The sequence below is a fragment of the Cornus florida genome, unplaced genomic scaffold (assembly GCF_030987335.1).
Source record: "Cornus florida cultivar Cherokee Brave unplaced genomic scaffold, ASM3098733v1 CherokeeBrave_3.0.0_Hap2_Chr05, whole genome shotgun sequence".
In the NCBI taxonomy this organism is placed as follows: domain Eukaryota; kingdom Viridiplantae; phylum Streptophyta; class Magnoliopsida; order Cornales; family Cornaceae; genus Cornus; species Cornus florida.
In genome coordinates, this window is record NW_026775575.1 from 114,394,112 (window position 1) to 114,414,193 (window position 20,082).

Below are 20,082 nucleotides of genomic sequence, written 5' to 3' on the forward strand. Positions count from 1 at the left end.
GCCAGCTCCATAACACCAAGAGCCGGCTCTAACCTTCTAGGAGCCGGCTCTAAGGGATTTTAAGAGCCTGCTCTCTTTTCCCTCAGCAGCCTCTGTCCGTTTCGTCATTTTCTCCGATTCCTGTGAGTACCAGTTCTCTGTAGTAACTTTTAATACATGTTTTAAGGTCTAATCCAGTTCCAGATTGATTATAAAACAATGATATATAATCAAAACTTGAATTGAAAACAAATTGCTACCCAACAGAGCAAGGTTACAAAGTTACAGTTTTATTACTATCTTTTTTAAACAACCAAGAACAGGTTTAATTCCATGAATTGAAACATTGATTAAAGATGCATAAAGGTTATAATTAAGCCTTAGTTTAATCCCTGAAGTCTTCCTAAACATGCACAGATTAAAGAGATAGAGCAGAACAGAGACCTGCCTCTGAGAGTTTGAATTAAAACTCTAACTGTCGTCTCTATCAACTCCGGCAACGTCAACTTGTTGTTATCAACCTCTGCCACTCCTAGTTAAATCCAGAACTCTTCTTTGAATCCCTCCCTTAATCTCCTAAGGTTCTCTCTGTAAATTACTCAAGCTCCCTTTCTGTTTCTCTGCCCTCACAACTTTATGTATGACTCTGTTACGTGAATAGGGTTAACAACCCTTGGCAGACGTATGTTTATATATTTATAGACTTTACTTGAAACTCTAAGTTAAATCCTAAACCAACTACAAGTCGGCTCAAAACCTAGACACGGTGTACAACACAAAACCCTAATAATTAAACAGTTAAATTACATTTAATTCACAAAGCCACATAAGCACATAAATAATTAAAACATAATACAATTTAAATAACCAATTAAATAATTTTAAAACATAATACAATTCCACATAAGCACATAAATAATTAAAGCACAATAAAATTTAAATAACCAAATCCACCAGTAATTTAAATAAAAAGAAACAAGTAATAAATCAATTAAACTAACAACAATTGCAATTAAATAATTTAAACAAAATGCCAGAATTATCCTTTTAAAATTAAGGGTATTACATTCTTCCCCCCTAATAAAAGGAATTCCGTCCTCGGAATTCGCTCTTACCTTCTTCCCATAATTCAGGAAACTACGAGCGAATAACATCCTCCCGTTCCCAAGTAGACTCAACCTCATTGTGGTGACTCCACTGAACACGAACTAAAGGGAAAACCTTATTACGAAGGATTTGATCCCGACGGTCAACAATACGATACGGTGACTCCAAATAAGTTGCATCCGGCTGCAACTCAACCTCCCCAACGTCGATATGCTGATACCGATCCTCATTCCGCAGAAATTTTCGCAATATGGAAACATAGAACACATTATGGACGCGATCCAAGTTATCCGGAAGTGCCAACCGATAAGAGACAGCTCCAACACGATCCGTAATCATGAATGGACCGACAAACCGAGGTGACAACTTCCCTTTTTTCCTAAAGCGCATGACACATTTCATAGGTGACACTTTGAGTAGAACCTGATCTCTAACCTTTAACTCTAAAACAAGAGTACGCCGATCAGCATAACTCTTCTGCCTGCTCTGAGCAGTACGCATGCGATCCTTAATAAGAGCTATCTTCTCAGAAGTATCCTTGATAAACTCAAGACCCAATAATCGGCTCTCGCCAACCTCCATCCAACAAATAGGCAATCGACACGGTCGGCCGTATAACGCCTCAAATGGTGCCATCCCAATAGTCTTCTGGAAACTATTGTTATAAGCAAACTCTACAAGCGGTAAGTAATCCTCCCAGTCTGAAATCAAGAATACACGACCGAAGCATATCCTCCATAATCTGATTCACTCACTCAGTCTGTCCATCAGTCTGAGGATGATAAACAGTACTAAGGTGCAACTCTGTATCTAAGGCCTGCTGAAAACTCTTCTAGAATCCAGGCACAAAGCTCGAATCCCAGTCCGATATAATAAACAACGGAATACCATGTAGCTTTACAATCTCTGTAATGTAAAGCCTTGCCAACTGCTCCGAAGTGAAGTCAGTGCGAATAGGTAGGAAATGAGTTAATTTGGTCAACCTATCCACAATGATCCAAATGGAATTGTGACCCTTGAAAGAAATGGGCAATCCCTCCACAAAGTCCATAGAAATCTCCCATTTCCACTCCGGTATCGATAGTGGTTGTAGAGCTCTTGGCGGTCTCTGATAATCAATCTTAACCATCTGACAAGTACTACACTGAGAAACAAACTGAGCAATGCCTCTCTTCATACCTACCCATCAAAACTGCCGCTTCATAACCTGATACATCTTGTCTCCACCTGGATGAACAGAGAACTCAGAGTGGTGAGTCTCAGTCATCACATCCTTCCTTAAATCATCAACAGAAGGTACCACCAAACGTCCCTTGTACCTCAAACCTCCGTCACTCCCAACATGATAAAATGGAACCTCCCCAGAAGCTATCTCTGCAACTTTGTCGATACACTGCTGATCGGTGAGTTGTGTTTGTAAAACCTTGCGAATGATGGAAGGTGTAGCCACCATGCAAGCCATAAAAGCGTCTGACAACTCATCTACATTCTTCAAAGCATTCCACTCAGTGGTAAATAAGGCAGAAGGACTACCAATAGGTCAGCGACTGAGTGCATCCGCCACCACATTCGCTTTCCCCTAGATGATACTGTATAGAAAAGTGATAGTCCTTTACAAACTCCAACCATCTGCGCTGTCTCATATTCAGCTCCCGCTGAGTGAATAAATACTGCAGACTCTTGTGATCACTAAACAATCTGAAGGACTCATCTAACAGGTATTGCCTCTAAATACGTAAGGCAAAGACCACTGCTGCCAACTCCAAATCATGTGTTGGATAATTAATCTTATGAGGCGGAAGCTTCCGAGATCTATAAGAACTCGGTCGTTCCTCCTACATCAAATCACATCCAAGTCCCTACAAAGAAGCATCTGTGTAGACAAGATACTCTATCCCGCTCTGTAGAGTAGCCAGAACCGGTGCAGAAGTCAACTTCCTTTTGAACTCCTCAAAAGCTCTCTAACAATGTTCATCCCACATAAACTGTACACCCTTTTTAGTTAGATGAGTGAGTGGTCCCGCTATCTTGGAACACCCCTGGATAAACCGATGATAATATCCTGTTAAACCGAGGAAACTCCGAATCTCGATAGGTGAAATAGGCTGTCCCCACTCAACCACTACTGAAACTTTGGACAGATCTACTGTTATCCCCCTTTTCTGACACCACGTGACCCAGAAATTTCACTTCCTGTTTCCAAAATTCACACTTCTCGAACTCGGCATATAACTGGTGCTCCCCAGGGTAAAGTACTCCTACGGATAAAACCCTGGTTGAGTCATTGCTGAATCTGACCTCTCAGTTCCCCTCATCTCCACTAGTGCCATGTTATATGGTGTCCTAGCAATAGGCGTAGTGCCTGGAGCTAAGTCAATAACAAAATCGATCTCCCGACTAGGTGGCAACCCTGGAATCTCCTAAAATACATCTGAAAAGTCCTGTACCATTGGTATACAATTCAATGATACAGTGTGATACCCCCCGGATTTCCGAATGCGGGTTGGCCAGGCCCACGCCCGAATACCCGAGGATATCAAAACAAATTGATAATAAACAAACACAGAGTATAAAAGAATAAAGAAGAATAAATAAAATGCTGACAAGAAACTAAAATGATAATCTAATAATAAACCTCAGAATATATTTCCATTAATTAATAAACTCTTCTGATACAATTGATCCTCCAAAATACAACTCGGAAATCCATACTGTGTGGACCCCTAGAAAATCCAAACTAAACAAATGACAGCAATATCTGTCTAAATCAGGAAACTGAATCATAAAGGAACTCCTATATAGCATCGGAAGAACGAAGTAGACTGATCCCTACTCAGCACGAACAACCTCTACTCCTGACGAACACCTGAAAAATAATGGTGGGTCAGGCCCACAAACAAGTTCTACTCTACTACAGTCCAAGCAGAGATCCAATACACGTATACATCCTAGTCAATCTAACAGTAACTAGTAGTCCCTATATATATATATATATACACACACACTAAAGGAACCTCACTAAATTATAGGGTTGTCTCAACCTGAATAGTAGGCAACATGCAAAACGCACATATAGTGGGCATGAATACCTAGACCTACCAGGGTACACAACTACACTATATCTAGTTACACATCCCTGGCGATATACGCACCCTAACCACTGATCCTGAGACTCAAGCTCATATCATGGCACCATACTTATATATATATAATCTAGTAACCATCCTATCCGGTATAAATTAATCCTCCATAAGTCATTCAACTTGTTCAGCTAACCTGACTTGAATATAAGTAGGACTTAACATTTTAGTTAATCCATTCCCTTATATAATAAATTAATCATTCATAAGTCATTCAACTTGTTCAGCTGACCTGACTTGAATATAAGTAGGACTTAACATTTTAGTTAATCCATTCCCTTATATAAAATAAGTAGGACTTAACTGATAAGTTAATCCGTTCCTAGAATGCCACCGTCCCATACCGGTGCATTAAATCACACAATTCAACAATTGATGTAACGATTAAGGAAATACATCAAACAATCCAGAAATAACTATGATAATATGATATCAAGTTATCACAAAATAGGAATAACTTATTATTTATTTAAGTTTCCTATATTATATGTCTTACATAAACTGAATTTTATACATATGATGATATTTTATTATATCATCAAATAAGCATTCTCCATATCCAATTCATCCTACACATTTAATCTCAATTGTTAAAACATATTAAAAGATTAAATTCATTCGTTTGTTTAAAACATTCAAATAGCAAGCATCATTATGATTCAGTCTATTTAAATTTATTTAAACCCAAACCTAGTTCCTGTTTAATGTTCAGGAATCCTAGGCATGTTTCTACGTTCCATCATTCTACAGATATGAAATATACATAATTTAAACATGTAAAAATTCACATCGAAAATCAAATCAAAATCATGCATTTATCAATTCATAACACAAGAACAGATATGAACCAAATTCATAAAACCTATGTTCTAATCCAATTAAACATGCATAATTATTTAATTTTATGTGTTTAATAAATCCTGAAATTTCCTAAGCATGTATAGAAACAAGAATCAAAGGGAAAGAGATAGAAGAAGAACTTGCCTTAAACTTTCGGACTGAAAGTTAAACTTCTTCTTCCTTGATCTTCTCTCTAAAGGGTTTTCTCCTTATTCCTTCCTCTTTCTCCTTCTCTCTCTAACTCTCTCTCTCTAGAATATATTACGTGATATATTTTCACTCCTTTTTCAACCTATAGTTGTGTATTTATAACCTAAATAATAACCCTATTCCTTTTTCCAATCCAAGTCAACTTAATAAAGAAAAATAAAAAAATGAAAATATTAAAAAAGTAACTTAAAATATGTTACGTATATAATCTATGTATATCCTTATTAATTAAATAAAATATATACATTAGATTATTTATTAATACTAAAGTTACCATAATATTAAAAGGTAACTTAAAACATGTTACGTATATAATCTATCTATATCCTCATTAAATAAATAAAATATATATATCAGATTATTTATTTATACTAAAGTTACCATAATATTAAAAAGTAACTTAAAACATGTTACGTATATAATCTATCTGTATCCTCATTAAATAAATAAAATATATACATCAGATTATTTATTTATACTAAAGTTACCATAATATTAAAACATGTTACGTATAAAATATATGTATATCCTTATTATATAAATATATAAAATATATACATCAGATTATTTATTAATACTAAAGTTACTATAATATTAATAAATTACTTTCCTTTATATATATATGTATATACATATATATCTATATATATACATATACAACTATCCATGGGTAATTATCCATACCCATCCAACCTCCTATCCAAGTAGTTCATGGGACCCAATTAGTTAGCCCATTACCACTAACCATAAAATAAAATAAAATAAAATAAAACATTTAATCATTTAATTTACAATTAATTACAATCAATCAAATACATCATTTAAGCACATAATCTAATTAAACAAATAATACAAATAATACCTAGACAAAATACAAATAACACATAGATAAGTAGCCACTTAATCAAGTAACACTTAATTCAATTAAACACATAAACAATTAGTCAAATAATCAATTAAACAATTAAAAAAAATACAATAAAAATAAATAAATAAATACCGAGACTATCCTTTTAAAATTAGGGGTATTACATACAGTAACCTCCTCTCTTGTTTCCTCCTCCACATGGAACAAATAAGTGCTACCGCCCCCTTAGAACGTGGCATAGCTACAACATACATATCCTGACCACTTCGTTGATTATGTGTCAAAGTGGGTTGAGGCTTGTGCTACTAAAACGAATGACCACTCCGTGGTAATTGCATTCGTCAAATCAAATATTTTTGCTCGTTTTGGTATGCCAAGGGCCATGATAAGTGATGGAGGAATACATTTCTGCAATCAATTTTTGAAGAAACTCTTTTTGAAATACTCTGTCATACATAAAGTGGCCACTCCCTACCATCCACAAACAAGTGGGCAAGTCGAGGTATCTAATAGGGAAATCAACCATATTCTTAAGAAAACTGTCAATCCGACCCGAAAAGATTGGTCAAGGAAATTAAATGATGCTTTGTGGGCTTATCAGACAGCTTACAAGACTCCAATAGGCATGTCTCCATATAAACTTGTTTATGAGAAACCTTGTCATCTTCCACTTGAGCTAGAACACAAAGCAGTTTAGGCAATAAAAAAGCTCAACTTTGATCTTAATAAGGCTAGAAAGGATCGTTTGCTGTAACTCAATGAGCTAGAGGAATTGAGAAATGATGCCTATGATAGCTCAAAAATCTACAAGGTAAGGACAAAAGCATTTTATGATAAGCATATTGTGAAAAAGTCCTTTGAGGCTGGTCAAAAGGCTTGGTTATTCAACTCTAGGCTCAAATTCTTCCCTGGAAAGCTTCGAACCAAATGGGAAAGCCCTTATCTGATCATCTCCGTCTCACCTCATGGGGCGGTTGAATTTCAAAATCTGAAAGATAAAGGGACCTTCAAGGTTAATGGTCAAAGGCTTAAACTATTCATTGATGCATAAGCTCTTCAAAGAAACGTGGAATTCGCTCTTTTAGTGGATTCCATTTACTTTGAAGATTGAGAGCATCTCACGTCTTTCTAGCGACGTTAAGCACTAGTTGTATCGATTTCTCCTTTGTTGCATGTTAATTTACATTTTATTTTTTTATTATTATTATTTTTTTCTTTTCTTTTTCCTTTTGTACATTTATGCATTTTGAAATTTAAAAAGAAAAAAAAAATAAATAACAAAATAAAAAAAAATTAATGGGTAGTGTAGGTTGGTGTTAGATTTTATTTCCATTTATTATTATTATTATTATTATTATTATTTTTATTTTTATTTTTATTTTTATATATTTCATTTCAGTGTATATATATTTCATTTTAGTTTTGCTTTATTAACAAATATATATATATATATATATATATATATAAATAAATAAATAAATAAATTGTAATGGATAATGTAAGTTGTGTTTGATTTTATTCTAATTTATTATTATTATTATATATAATTTATTTTTGTGTATATATTTCTTTTTAATTTTACTTTATTTAAAAAAAATAAAAAATAAAAAAATCTATACCCACAATGGGAGATCAATCTCAAGCTTTGGCAGAGAATAACATAAAATAAAATAAAATAAAAATAAAAATAAAAATAAAAAGCCCCAGTGGATTGTTCCCCCAACCATGTGGATCAATCCCTTTCCACTTTCCCATTACACAGTAAAGGAGCAATTTTGGCTCTAAAATTATCGATCGCTTACTAAAGGAGACGAGCCCCCTTTTACTGTGCCCTACCTTCAATCCTCTTCTCCCTTCGAATTCCTCAAGCAAATTTCTCTCACTTCTCTCCACCGTCGAATCTCTCTAACCCTTATCACCCAAGCTGCCTCACTCTTCCCTCATCACCTTTCATCTCTCATCTCTCAACACCGAGCACCACACTACCATCACCAGGTCCGGCCGAATCAAACCCATCCCAACCTTAGGCCGCCTTTTCTGAAATTTCAGGCGCAACTTACAGTCACCGAGTTCTCAATTTCCGGTAAGCTCTTGGCCAAAAGGCTGAGCTATGCTTTCTCAGTCTCGGGTCTCTCTCATTCGGCTGGGTCTCTCCGGCAATCGCGGCTGGTTGTTTTTCCGGCGATTTTGACTGGGTTGCGGGTCTTTCCGGCGAGCTTGCGAATCGCCGTTTTCTCCGGAGATTTTGATTTGGTCGACGGTTTTTGCCAGTTTCTGGGTTGCCGTTTCTGGGTTGGTTAGTCGGCCGTGATTCGCTGTGCCGACGGGTTCTGAGTATGTGAATCGCCGTTTCCTTCCGGCGATTTTGATTTGGTTTTCTCCAGCGATCGCAGCCGGGTTCTTCTCCGGATCGCGTCTGTTGTTCTCCGGCGATTTTGGCTTCGCTGATCTCCTTTGCTTGTTCGGATTGCAGGTATAAAAAAACAATACAAGAAGTATAAAAAAATAAAAAGGCAGCAGCAGCGTCGCGGCTGGTTCTTCTCCGGCGTCGTGACTCGCTGTTCTCCAGCGATTTTGGCTGGGTTCTTCCGGCCGTGCTTGTATAAGTCCGATTCCGGCTGGGTTTTTTTTTGTGGTCACGGTTTAAGACTTGGACTGTGCTTCGCCCTTTATTTTTTTCGGCTCGTTCTTCTCTGATTCCGGCTGGTTCTTCTCCAGTGATTTTGTGGGTTGTTAATTGGGTTCCAGATTCCATTATCAAAAACCCCAATTGCTGATTTTGTGAGTTGGGTTCCAGATTCCACTATTAATTGGGTCGCCGTTCTCCTTTGCGTGCATTAATTGATTCGGGTAAGTGCTGTTTCATGGCTGTTGTTGGCAATGGTCATTGTAGATTGAGTAGTTGATTGAGTTCCCTTCCAATATAGGTTATAGGTCTTTAAAAAAAAAAAAAATTACAGCAATGTTGCAATGATTTGAAATGGGTTGCTAATTATTTGGTTGTAATTGTTGGGATTTGTTTTGGAGTTGAATAGATGATTACCAAAAAAAAAAAAAATTTGCATTGATGATTTTCTTTTTTTAAAAAAATAGTTGAGTTGTTGTTACAAAAAAAATTGCATTGATAATTTAAATAAATAGAAAAATTGAATTGATGATATAAAAAAATTCACAGTGGCCGAATTGGGTGTTGGGTTATGGTCGTTGTTGAACTTGGATTGTGCAGGGGTAAGTGCTTGATTTGGTTAATTGTTTTTTAATTGGTGATTGGGGAAGTTTGGTTGTTGAATTTTGCGGATTAATTGATTCGGATTTTGGTTTGTCATTGCAGTAGAGTTGTTGCACTTGGTTGAATCTGCCGTTCATTACAAAGTGGGTGTTGCCAGTCTAAAAACTTTTTAATACAAAGCCTGAACTAATTCCCATTTAAACCCTCCTAAGAGACTTCCAAACGTTTCAAACCCTCCTAAGAGACTTCCAAAGCCACGTGGCGTACCAAACGTCTGGATTTTGAGACTACCTTCGACGTTGAAGGTAAGTTTCGCCACAATGACACGACTGAATGGGCGGTGTTAGAATTTGAAGGAGGCATTCGTCCTGTCTTTTTAGACTAGCCGCAGAGGTTGCATATCCTCGTACTGTGCGCCTGTTTTATTAGAATATGGAATGGTTTAGCGATGCGCCGAAAATATTAGCTACAACCATTGATGGTGTCCGAATTCACTTTGGTGTCTTGGACATAGCCCAAGCATTGGGGTTTGGACATAGCCCAAGCATTGGGGTGTCCACATTTGTGCCCTACTAACTTGCTAGCAGAGAATGGGGAGCTACGTTTTGGCAAGTAGCCAGAAAAAACTACCGTGTATTCTATTGTTAAGGATATGTGTGCCGGGAAGTATGGTGATAAGAAGAAGAAGAATTGTGCCAGTAAGTCCTCATTACCTAAGGCTATGTGATTTTTCGATCAGATTTTGAAACAGAATGTTCATCCAATAGGTCATAAGGTACAACGGGGGCAAGAGTTCTTAATAGCATTGTATGCTACCCACACTGGAGCATGGTTTTTTGTTCCAGCTCTCATCTTTAACTAGATGCATAAATACTGGAAGCATTTAGTGGCGAGTGGGGATCCGAATGCGAAAAAATGGAAACTCCCGTTTCCGTATCTTATTACCCAGCGCCTTGTCCTTCGGTGCTTCATGGTTGATAATGATAAAATCTCTGAGGCTCTATGGTTGACTTTTGGGCTAGCACAGTGGAACTTAAGCCTTTTCTCATATGCCTAGTGCTAAGAAAGAAAGTGATGGCATGACAGCAGGTGATAGAGAGGATGTGAATGCTATGGCTGAGGACGTTGTTGGGAGGTTCGAGGAGCAAATTGCTGATGGTACTAGTTATGAGATAGCACAGGTTGTGTCACCACATGCAGAGGAGTATGCGGGGGTGACTCAGACAGAGTTCAATGCCATTGTGGGGCAGGACCGAGTTGGTTGACTCTTAGGAACAGCATCGAGTCAAGCATGATGAGCTTATACAGCAGCACACCACTACCCCGCGCATGCTACGGGATCTTCTTGAGATTGTTTCATCGAGTGTCCCATGCTCTTCCACATTGCCTCCTGATGCATGATTTCTTTTGTCTATTTTATGCTATTCAGATTTTTCCATTTTAGGTGGTGGGGATTTCAGGTGGCTATAGTCAGATTTTTGTGATTTAGAGCTGGCTATTTTGTGAACTTGTATTTATGGGTTTTCGTGATATATTTTGGTTATATGCATCCATATATGTCTAGTACTGATGCTTTTGCTATAAATTTATACATGGATGATTACTTTTGGCTTCTGTTGCTCATATTCATGTGTTTTATGGATGCTTTCTACACTTATGGGTGTCTACATTTTTTTTCTTTCTTTTTTTCTATTTTCTTTATTTATTTTAAATAAATAACCCAAAAAAAAAAAAAAAAAAAAAAATCCTAGTAGCATTCCGTCTTGTTAGAGACGTTAAACTTAGTCCATTTTATTTATTTATTTATTTTGTAGGTTGTATATACATGTTCTTTTTCTTTATTTCTTAAAAAAAAAAAATAAAAAAAAAAAGAAAAAAAATAAAAAAAAATCCATACCACAAAAAATTCAAAAATATGTGTTACCGGTATGCCCTTATGCTTGGTTATGAATGTTTTATTTTTTATCAAGGGTCTCATCTCATAACTTTTTGCATCATTTTATATATTGTTTTGAACTGTATGCATTGTTTATTGGTCGTCGTCCTACCATAAGCTTAAGAGTGTGTAATTAAGGCTAGTGCCAAGTTTTATATTTATAAAAGCCACTACTACCTTCACTAAAAATATAGTTAGGGTGAGTAGGAATCGTTTCAAATGATTGGAGTCGTACTTGGTTGTGGAATCGCTATTAGGGTTAATAGGTCGAGTGATCAAACAAATAATTGGTTGGTTGATTAAACTAAAGAGCAAATTAAACTAAATAATGGAATGCAATAAGGAGTAAGTAAGAGAGGGAAATCTTGGGGTTTAGCGGTCACCACCAAGCAATACTTTTCTACATCCTTAACAAGTGACTAATGAGGGAAATGTGTGTTGCAATATTGATGTGTGTGTATGTTTGGTTGATTCAATTAGCAAGAGTGGCCAATTAAGCATACATTATCTAATCAACATGTGAAAAGTATATTTAGCAATTAAGTATATATTGTCTAAATAGCATGTGAAAAGCACAATATATCTAGCAAGTCATTAATCCTTTCATTAAACTCACAAGCCAGATACACCACAAGGTTAGAGACATATGCTACTTGCATTCAAAAATATGGAACATCAAACAACAAGTATGGATTGTCCTCCTATCTAACAACTATGCAACCACTACACTACAATTAAGCTAATGACATGAAATTAAACTAATTAAACTAAGTAAGAGACACAATCCATCAAGAAATGAGCACGGACCATCTAGAAAATCAAAAGAGCATTCTTTTAAGCACAATGTTTTGACAATCTCTAAATCTATAGCATTAATACACATAGACATGCATCAATAACACAAGAAATAGAGACAAATACATGAACATCTATTCTAGCATACATAGACGTATGGATAGAATGAAATGATCAATTGGAAGCATTAAACCACATAAATCATTGAATAAACAAGATCTATCTTTATAAAAGTGTCAAAACATGTATTATAACACTAATCCCTCAATAATACACAAAATCAAGATGTAGAAAGCATACTTGGGGCTAACTCTAGCCCCAAGAGGATGTCTAGCCACTCATGGTAGTGCTTCTCCAACCCTCAAGGGCTAACTCCATGGTAGAGATTTGCTCCTTGGTTGATGAAGAGTCTCCAATGGTATCTTTAGCCTCCTCCTCCTCTAAGCTTGCTCTCCAAGAGTTCTACAAGGTATGAGATGATATGATATGGTATGAGGTCCTCTCATGTAAAAAACAATCTTTATCCTTATATAGGTAGGTCAAATGACACTCAAAATGAGCTAGGGTCGTGCACAAAATATTCCCCAATGATTGGATAAAGGAAAACTTTCAATGAGCTGGAAATTTAACTTTTTCACACCGGAGGAAGTTCGATTGATCGAACCTTGGACTTGGATCGATCGAACATGGCTGAGATCTATCGAACTTAGGCTGGATCGATCTTTATTGGTGGCGCTTTTTGGATAAAGACAAATCTGAGATATTTTGAAGATATTTTTGGGAAAAGGACAAAAGTGGTTGGTAGGGTGGTATAACTAGATAAGATCAATCATTTGGATAAGGACAAAACAGTTCAATCGATCGAACTTTTGAGATCTCTGAAAATGTCATCATGGCTCTGATCCATCTTGAAGTGCTGAGATCTATCATGTTGGATCGATCGAACTTTGATCTGAGATTGATCGAAGATGTTAATTTCTACCTTTTTCTTTCTTTTGCTTCCACTTGGCTCCTTTCTTTGATTCATCCCAGAATTGTTCCATTTCTGCTCTTATTTGGCTGAGTTAGCTTATTTTCGGGATATGTGCCTGAAAATGAAAATAATACGAAATCAATCCAAAACGGTAAAGTAAAATAGATAAAGGTACTAGAATGTCTAAGCTTAAGGGGTTTAAATACGCACTTTTCAGCGCTCATCACTTATCCCATGTGATATTTGATATGAGTTTGCTAGTATGGTTATATAGCTAGGTTTTTACATCCAAGTTTAGGGGAGACATCTTTCCTACTGGATTATTGCTGGACTTTATAATTTTTGCCATCACGGTATACTCTTTCTATCATTTTTTATTGTTCTCATTGCATATTGAGGACAATGTATAGTTTAAGTTTAGGGGTATGGTCATCATGATTCATTCTATTTTAAGTTGAGCTTTAAATGCATGATGTGATTTGAGATGTATTTGGCAATGATTTCAAACTTTTGAATGATAGTGCCTTTGAAAAGCAAGTTGTTAGAATCTAATATTTCCTGTATGCTCTAGGATGCCATTTAGGGGTAAATTTCAAATTTTGACATCATGTTTGCTTTTGTGGTACATATCATTCGGTTGGTTGAAAATGTTTTGAGAGTTGAGTCTAAAATTCTACACTTGCACTTGTGTACACTAGCATTCAATTTGTGGGGTACATGCCTAGTTGATTATTGTATTGGTTTATCCCAATTGAGCTAGTATGCTTTGAAAGCTTTCATTCTTGATAAAATGATCTTGCAAAGAAAAGAAATAAAAGCACTCACCAAAAAAAAAAAAAAGCAATTGCATTCTTTCAACATGTCAACTGATTAAAAAGGAAGACAAGGAAAGAATGTAAGATATATGATTAGTTTAAGTTCGTAGCCTAGCCATTCCGAGTCATTACGCCCTTAGGAATGTCTTTACACTTAACGCCCTAAGACTATCTGGTTTGGGAGTCGTTGGCTCGACGCTTGTTACATGGGGTGATTAGAGAGCTTAAGGAACTTGGACATTGCACATAGTCTTACATAAAATAAAAAAAATAAATAAAAATAAATCAATAAAAAAGAATGTTTGATTGAATAACAAGGTTTATTCAATGTCTTGATGTCTGGTACTATATCTGTATGCTAGTTTGAGGGTAAGGCTATGCCAATACTTTGATTTGCTAGGATAGCAACACATTTTGATGCCGGTTCACTAAAAAAGAATGATATAATTGATTAAATTTGCATGATTAATTGCTTGATGTGTGGAGGACCATTATTGCTTATATGATGTTGAAATGTTGAGAATAACTTAGAAATGGCAAAAATTTGCATATTTGAAGTAGTTTACTTTCAACACTTATTTGATATGTGTCGTTGTTTCTCAAGTAAGAAAGAGTTTTTTGATGTTTGTGGGTACCATGTCTGGAAACCCTCACGAGACTTCACTCGTCCACTAGGGGTAACCTAGGGGTTTAAAAGGCTTGTTGCATATGCTAAATGCAACCGTGATCCCTACGACAGTGGTGTTATCTTTATTTGCTTTATTAGTTCATAGTTGTATATATGTTTGTTTCATTTTCATACTGTAGTTCATTGCTAGGGACTAGCAATATCTAAGTTTGGGGGCGTGATAAGTGCTTAAATGTTGCACATTTCAGCACCTAAACTAGAGTATTTTAGTCATTGCATCTATCTTATTTTCATGTTTTAGTTCTAATTTATGTTTTTGTCAATTTCAGGTCAATACGGTTCAAACGGACTAATTTTGGTTCACTAAAGCCTTTTTGGTGTCAAGTAAAGACATTCAGAAAAAGTTCAGAAAATAGTAAAAAGAGGTCGCAGCCCATTGCGCGTATAGTGTGCTTATTCTTCAAAAGCAGTCAATTCTACCTTTCTCGGGCCTTTGATGATGTTCCTAAAGATGAAGAAGCAAACCAATTAGTGTGGGGTCAAAATTGAGCTAAATAAGGTGTAAAAGGAAATTCCAACTCTGGGGGATCAATCCCCCACTATTCACAGAACTAAAATGCCCCTGGGGGATCAATCCCCCAGCACCTGGCTGCATTGTGGGATTAATTTTCAATTGGCTACGGGATTTTCTTGTTTTAGGCTTATTTTGTAACTTATTGGTCTCCAATAAGGTTTATTTAAAGGAACCAATACCCATTAGTTTGGGAGAGTTTTATTTTATTTTTATTAAGTTTTATTTTCTATATATCGAGATTCTCTCTGAAAAACGCGAAGGAGGAGAAACGAAGAACAGGCTAGGGTTTGGAAGAAAAGCTCAGAGATGATGAATCCAAGGATGGAGATTGTTCTGTCTTCAACTCCATCAACCATGAGTGAAAGCATGTAACCTATTTTCTCTTTCTTTTCATACTTTTTGGGGATTTAGTATATAATTATTGTATAGGCTTGAAATATATGAATCAATTCTTCCAATTGTTTATTCATATTAATCTCATGTTGTTTTATATGTTATTGATGAATAAACAAACTTTACACTTGAATTCCTTGTAAATTGACTCTTGTGATGTCTATGCATGTGGCTAATTAGTTGTATTTGTATTCCAATTTGATGGATATTGCTTCTACTAGATGGATTGTACTACACAGTTCATTTAATTAGGTTAAATTCTTGTTGAATTTAGTTAATTTCAGGCTTAAATTGCTTAATTGCACTTGCATTCCTAGGTAAGTAAATGTGAAACCCTTGGATTTCCGAATGCAGGTTGGCCAGGCCCATGCCCGAATACCCGAGGATATCAAAACAAATTGATAATAAATGAACACAAAGTACAAAAGAATAAAGAAGAATAAATAAAATGCTGACAAGAAACTAAAATGATAATCTAATAATAAACCTCAGAATATATTTTCATTAGTTAATAAACTCTTCTGATACAACTGATCCTCCAAAATACAACTCTGGAATCCATACTGTGTGGACCCCTAGAAAATCCAAACTAAACAAATGACAGCAATAACTGTCTAAATCAGGAAACTGAATCATAAAGGAATTCCTATGTAGCATCGGAAGCATGAAGTAGACTGATCCTCGCTCAGCACGAACAACCTTTACTCCTAATGAACACTTGAAAAATAATGGTGGATCAAGCCCACAAACAAGTTCTACTCTACTACAGTCCAAGCAGAGATCCGATACACGTATACATCCTAGTCAATCCAACAGTAACTAGTAGTCCGTATATATATATATATATATATATATATATATATATATACATACACTAAAGGAACCTCACTAGACTATAGGGTTGTCTCAACTTGAATAGTAGGCAACATGCAAAGCGCACATGTAGTGGGTATGAGTACCTAGACCTATCAGGGTACACAACTACACTATATCTAGCTACACATCCCTGGCGATATACGCACCCTAACTACTGATCCTGAGACTCAAACTCATATCATGGCACCATACTTATATATATATAATCTAGTAACCATCCTATCCAGTACAAATTAATTCTTCATAAGTCATTCAACTTGTTCAGCTGACCTGACTTGAATATAAGTAGGACTTAACATTTTAGTTAATCCATTCCCTTATATAATAAATTAATCCTCCATAAGTCATTCAACTTGTTCAGCTGACCTGACTTGAATATAAGTAGGACTTAACATTTTACTTAATCCATTCCCTTATATAAAATAGGTAGGACTTAACTGATAAGTTAATCCGTCCCTAGAATGCCACCGTCTTATACCGGTGCATTAAACCACACAATCCAACAATTGATGTATAGATTAAGGAGATACATCAAATAATTCAGAAATTACTATGATACTATGATATCAAGTTATCACAAAATAGGAATGACTTATTATTTATTTAAGCTTCCTATATTATATGTCCTACACAAACTGAATCTTATTCATGATGATATTTTATTATACCGTCAAATAAGCATTCTCCATATCCAATTCATCCTACACATTTAATCTTAATTGTTAAAACATTTTAAAAGATTAAATCCATTCGTTTGTTTAAAACATTCAAATAGCAAGCATCATTATGATTAAGTCTATTTAAATTTATTTAAACCCAAACCTAGTTCCTATTTAATGTTCAGGAATCCTAGGCATGTTTTTACGTTCCATCATTCCACAGATATGAAAAATACATAATGTAAACATATAAAAATTCACACCGGAAATCAAATCAAAATCATACATTTATCAATTCATAACACAAGAACAGATATGAACCAATTTCATAAAACCTATGTTCTAATCCAATTAAACATGCATAATTATTTAATTTTATGTGTTTAATAAATCCTGAAATTTCCTAGGCATTCATAGAAACATGAATCAAAGGGAAAGAGATAGAAGAAGAACTTGCCTTAAACTTTCGGATCGAAAGTTAAACTTCTTTTTCCTTGATCTTCACTCTACAAGGTTTTTTTTTCCTCCTTCCCTCTCTAACTCTCTCTCTCTCTAGAATATATCACGTGAATATTTCTAACCCCTTTTTACAACCTATAGCTATATATTTATAGGTTAAATAAAATAACCCTAACCCTTTTCCCAATCCAAGTCAACTTAAAAAAATAAATATTAAAATATTAAAAAGGTAAGTAAAATATGTTACGTATATATGTTACATATATCTTTATTAAATAAATAAATTATACACATCCCATTATTTATTAATGGATTATCCAATAATACTTAAGTTACCATAATATTATAAAATTACTTAAAACATAACACGTATCTAATCTACGTATATTTTTATTATTTAAATATAAAACATATACATCAGATTAAATATTACTACCCAAGTTACCATAAAAGTAATTAATAAATTACTTTCCCTTTTATATATATTAAAAATGTAAGTAAAATATGTTACGTATATAATTTATGTATATGTTTATTAAATAAATAAATTATACACATTCCATTATTTATTAATGGATTATCCAATAATACTTAAGTTACCATAATATTATAAAGTAACTTAAAACATAGCACGTATCAAATCTACGTATATTTTTATTATTTAAATATAAAACATATACATCAGATTAAATATTACTACCCAAGTTACCATAAAAGTAATTAATAAATTGTTTTCCTTTTTATATATGTTTATAATATATATCTGTATATATACATACACAACTATCCATGGGTAATAATCCATACACATCCAACCTCCCATCCAAGTAGTCTATGGGACCCAATTGGTTGGCTCATTATTACTAACCATAACCATAAAAGAAAAATAAAATAAAATAATAAAAGAAAAGAAAACATTTAATTTACAATTAATCAAAACACCATTTAAGCACATAATCTAATTAAACAATTAACACATAGACAAATACAAATAATATATAGACACATAATCAAATAATCAAGTAATACATAATTCAATTAAACACATAAGCAATTAGTCAAATAATCAATTAAATAATTAAAAATACAATTAAAACAAATAAATAAATACCGAGACTATCCTTTTAAAATTAGGGGTATTACAGTAGACAATCCATGCCTGTGTTTGAAATCCATACTTATTGTCACAAATACATTATCCTCTAGATTGATGTAGGTTAGAATTGTAACTTGAATTGATGGACCATTTTTTAGATTGGTGAATTGCACTACACTTAGTTTATCTGTCATTAGGTAGGCAATTAAGCTTGAAATTGATGTTTCACACTTTTCTTTGCAAGTATTAGCTACATTAGAATTACATTTAATCGTTTCCCCAATTAGTTGAAAGTGCGTGAGTCAGGGAATGTGCTTAGTGGTGAATCCTACACCCTAAGTCTCTTTCATAATCTTTAAACTCTATTATTTTATTGCAATCATTTAGATTAAAATTAGTTCTAATCACAAAACAAAAACTCTTTTTAGCAATCACATAAGTACTAAAGTAGAATTCAATTCCAAAAATCAATATTGTTTAGATCTCTTGAAACGATCCCTACTCGCTTTATACTCTATAGTATAAGTGTTTAGTAGTTTTATAAATTTTAAATATGGTGCCCACTTGACATTATTTCAAATCCTTAAGTGTTGTGCATTATTTTGTGCACGCGCTCGGTCGCACCAAGTTGTATTATTTCTTTTAATTTCTTTTAAAGAGAGAAATTTTGCACTTACACTTTGGCGCCGTCTGTGGGAAACGTATAGATATATACTCCCACCAGTGATTCAAACCTTTTATGCTACTACGATCTGGAATGTCAGTTAGAGAATCCGCAGTAGCAGCTGATCAACAGATGGAGTTAATGCAAAAGATGCGAGAAGAGTTCTTATATCAATTTGAAACGTTTCATCAAGCAAACAAGGTCAGTACGGCTCAGATTGCGTTGCTCCAGTAGAGGAACGACGTCCTACAAGCAGTTATGGCTCAGCTAGCACCACAACCGCCATAAGGTGATGTAGCGGCACCTCCCCCCAACCAAAACATTCCTCCGATGAACGAACCTCAAGCTAACGAGGTTCGGCCTAATGAAGTTCAGCAAGAGCAGAGGACAAGAACCGAAGTGGTCGCTTCGGACAGTCATCCCTGTCACGTGCACGACGAGCTGGCCGAGTCCAACCACAAGCTTACAGTGTGGTCCAATGGTATTCCAGATTGCGTTGGCGTCCAGGAGGCTTTCGATGAGAAGAGGCTACTGAGGATTCAGATGCCCGCCGAGATGGCCAAAGACCATAAGAACTTTATAGTGAAGAACCCGTTCACCAATAACATATACTTGGTTGATAGACCTAAGAAATTCACCATGCCTTTTTTCACTCAGTTTGACGGAACAGGAGACCCTTCTCGTCACCTCGATCACTACTCACAGAAAATGGCTCTTAATAATCACAATGATGCATTCATATGTAAGGTCTTTTTGACTAGTCTCAAAGGAGCCGTGTTGGAGTGGTTCAAAAATAGGCTGCATAAGTCCATTCCAAACTATGAAATTTTGTGCTCCATAT

General features: G+C 35.1%; 1 long non-coding RNA gene across 1 annotated transcript; it reads left to right on the top strand.

Moving 5' to 3' along the window:
* Positions 1-7,776: 7,776 nt before the first annotated feature.
* LOC132308766 (uncharacterized) lies at positions 7,777-11,263 on the top strand. The gene is made up of 2 exons (XR_009482472.1): positions 7,777-8,994; positions 9,476-11,263. It is a non-coding gene; the product is annotated as an uncharacterized LOC132308766 (long non-coding RNA).
* The last annotated feature ends 8,819 nt before the right edge of the window (positions 11,264-20,082 follow it).